The sequence below is a fragment of the Arachis hypogaea genome, chromosome 16 (genome assembly GCF_003086295.3).
Source record: "Arachis hypogaea cultivar Tifrunner chromosome 16, arahy.Tifrunner.gnm2.J5K5, whole genome shotgun sequence".
NCBI classification, from domain to species: domain Eukaryota; kingdom Viridiplantae; phylum Streptophyta; class Magnoliopsida; order Fabales; family Fabaceae; genus Arachis; species Arachis hypogaea.
In genome coordinates, this window is record NC_092051.1 from 54,501,913 (window position 1) to 54,504,977 (window position 3,065).

The 3,065-nt window shown below is 40.0% G+C and overlaps 1 non-coding gene across 1 annotated transcript; it reads left to right on the forward strand.

The window, feature by feature from the left end:
* Positions 1 to 2,154: 2,154 nt before the first annotated feature.
* Positions 2,155 to 2,262, forward strand: LOC112761943 (small nucleolar RNA R71). The gene has a single exon (XR_003182310.1). It is a non-coding gene; the product is annotated as a small nucleolar RNA R71 (small nucleolar RNA).
* Positions 2,263 to 3,065: the final 803 nt, after the last annotated feature.

The window sequence follows — 3,065 nt, forward strand, 5'->3', positions numbered from 1 at the left end:
AAGAGAGTTATGAAAAGGTGTGAAGAGGAGAGAAGAAGAGGTGGGATAGGTAGGGATCCTGTGGGGTCCACAGATCCAGTGGGGTCAAGGACTTAGCATCCCTGCTCTAATAAGGCGTGCAAAATGCCCTTAGAGTGCATGTCTGGCGTTAAACGCCAGCTTGCTGCTTGTTTCTGGCGCTTAATGCCACTTCCATGCTCTGTTCTGGCGTTAAACGCCAGTCTGGTGCTTGTTTCTGGCATTAAATGCCAGTTTGATGCTTTTTACTGGCATTTAAACACCAGTAAGTTCTTCCTCCAGGGTGAGCTATTTTTTTATGCTATTTTCATTCTGTTTTTGATTATTCAGTAGTTTTTGTGACTTCACATGATCATCAACCTAAAGAAAACATAAAATAGAAATGGAAAATAATTAAATATAGTTAAATAACATTGGGTTGCCTCCCAACAAGCGCTTCTTTAACGTCAATAGCTTGACAGTGAGCTCTCATGGAGCCTCACAGATATTCAGAGCATTGTTGGGACCTTCCAACACCAAACTTAGAGTTTGAATGTGGGGGTTAAACACCAAACTTAGAGTTTAACTGTGGGGACTTTGGTTGACTCTGTAGTGAGAGAAGCTTTTCATGCTTCCTCTCCATGGTTACAGAAGGAGAACCTTGAGTTTTAAATACAAGGTAGTCCTCATTCAGTTGAAGGACCAACTCTCCTCTGTCCACATCAATCACAGCTCTTGCTGTGGCTAGGAAGGGTCTTCCAAGGATGATGGATTCATCCTCATCCTTCCCAGTGTCTAGGATTATGAAATCAGCAGGGATGTAAAGGCCTTCAACCTTTACTAACACGTCCTCTACTAGTCCATAAGCCTATTTTCTTGAGTTGTCTGCCATCTCTAATGAGATTCTGGCAGCTTGCACCTCAAAGATCCCAAGTTTCTCCATTACAGAGAGTGGCATTAAGTTTATTCCTGACCCCAGGTCACACAGAGCCTTCTCAAAGGTCATGGTGCCTATGTTACAGGGAATTAGGAATTTACCAGGATCCTGTTTCTTTTGAGGTAATATCTGCCTGTCCAATGCATTTAGTTCATTGGTGAGCAAGGGAGGTTCATTTTCCCAAGTCTCATTACCAAATATATTGGCATTCAGCTTCATGATTGCACCAAGGTACTTAGCAACTTGCTCTTCAATAATGTCTTCATCTTCTTTAGAGGAAGAATACTCATCAGAGCTCATGAAGGGCAGAAGCAAGTTGAATAGAATCTCTGTGGTATCTGTATGAGCCTCAGATTCCTTCAGGTCCTCATTGAGGAACCCCTTATTGGTCACTGAACGTCCCAGGAGGTCTTCCTCACTAGGATTCACGTCCTTCTCCTCCTCTCTGGGTTTGGCCACACAAAGTAAAGTAATGGCCTTGCACTCTCTTTTTGGATTCTCTTATGTATTGCTTGGGAGAGTACTAGGAGGAGTTTCAGTGACTCTTTTACTCAGCTGGCCCACTTGTGCCTCTAAATTTATAATGGAGGACCTTGTTTCATTCATGAAACTTAGAGTGGCCTTAGATAGATCAGAGACTATATTTGCTAAGCTAGATGTATTCTGCTCAAAATTCTCTGTCTGTTGCTGAGTGGATGATGGAAAAGGCTTGCTATTGCTAAACCTGTTTCTTCCACCATTATTAAAGCCTTGTTGAGGCTTTTGTTGATCCTTCCATGAAAAATTTGGATGATTCCTCCATGAGGGATTATAGGTGTTTCCATAGGATTCTCCCATGTAATTCACCTTTGCTATTGCAAGGTTCTCAGGATCATAAGCTTCTTCTTCAGAAGATGCCTCTTGAGTACTGTTGGATACAGCATGCAATCCATTCAGACTCTGAGAAATTATATTGACTTGCTGAGTCAATATTTTATTCTGAGCCAATATGGCATTCAGAGTATCAATTTCAAGAACTCCCTTCCTCTGAGGCATCCCATTACTCATAGGATTCCTTTCAGAAGTGTACATGAACTGGTTATTTGTAACCATGTCAATGAGTTCCTGAGCTTCTGCAGGCGTTTTCTTTATGTGAATGGATCCACCTGCAGAATGGTCCAATGACATCTTTGATAATTCAGACAGACCATCATAGAATATACCAGGATGGTCCATTCTTAAAGCATGTCAAAAGGACACTTTTTGGTCAGTTGATTGTATCTCTCCCAAGCTTCATAGAGGGATTCACCTTCTTTTTGTCTGAAGGTTTGAACATCCACTCTAAGCTTGCTAAGCTTTTGAGGAGGAAAGAACTTGGCTAAGAAAGCCGTGACCAGCTTATCCCAAGAGTTCAGGCTATCTTTAGGTTGAGAGTCCAACCATATTCTAGCGCTGTCTCTTACAGCAAACGGGAAAAGCATAAGCCTGTAGACCTCGGAGTCAACTCCATTGGTCTTAACAGTATCACAGATCTGCAAGAATTCAGTTAAGAACTAAAAAGGATCTTCTGAAGGAAGTCCATGAAACTTGCAGTTTTGTTGCATCAGAGAAACTAATTGAGGCTTTAGCTCAAAATTGTTTGCTCCAATGGCAGGGATTGAGATGCTTCTTCCATGTAAATTAGAATTTGGTGTAGTAAAGTCACCAAGCATCTTCCTTGCATTGTTATTATTTTTGGCCATGTCTCCTTCTTTTTCAAAAATTTCAGTCAGATTTTCTCTAGAGAGTTGTGCTTTAGCTTCCCTTAGCTTCCTCTTCAGAGTCCTTTCAGGTTCAGGATCAGCTTCAACAAGAATGTTCTTATCCTTGTTCCTGCTCATATGAAAAAGAAGAAAATAGAAAAGAAAATATGAAATCCTCTATGTCACAGTATAGAGATTCCTTATATTAGTATAAGAAGAGAAGGATGGAAGAAAGAAAAGAAAAGATAAGAATTCGAACACAGAGGAGAAGAGTTGGTTCGAATTTTTTCAGTAGAAGAGAAGTGTTAATAAATAAATAAATAATTAGAAGGAGATGAGAGATGGAAGAATTTGAAAATAAAATAAAAAATTTTTTTGTTTTTTAATTTAAAATTAAAGTTAAAATTCAA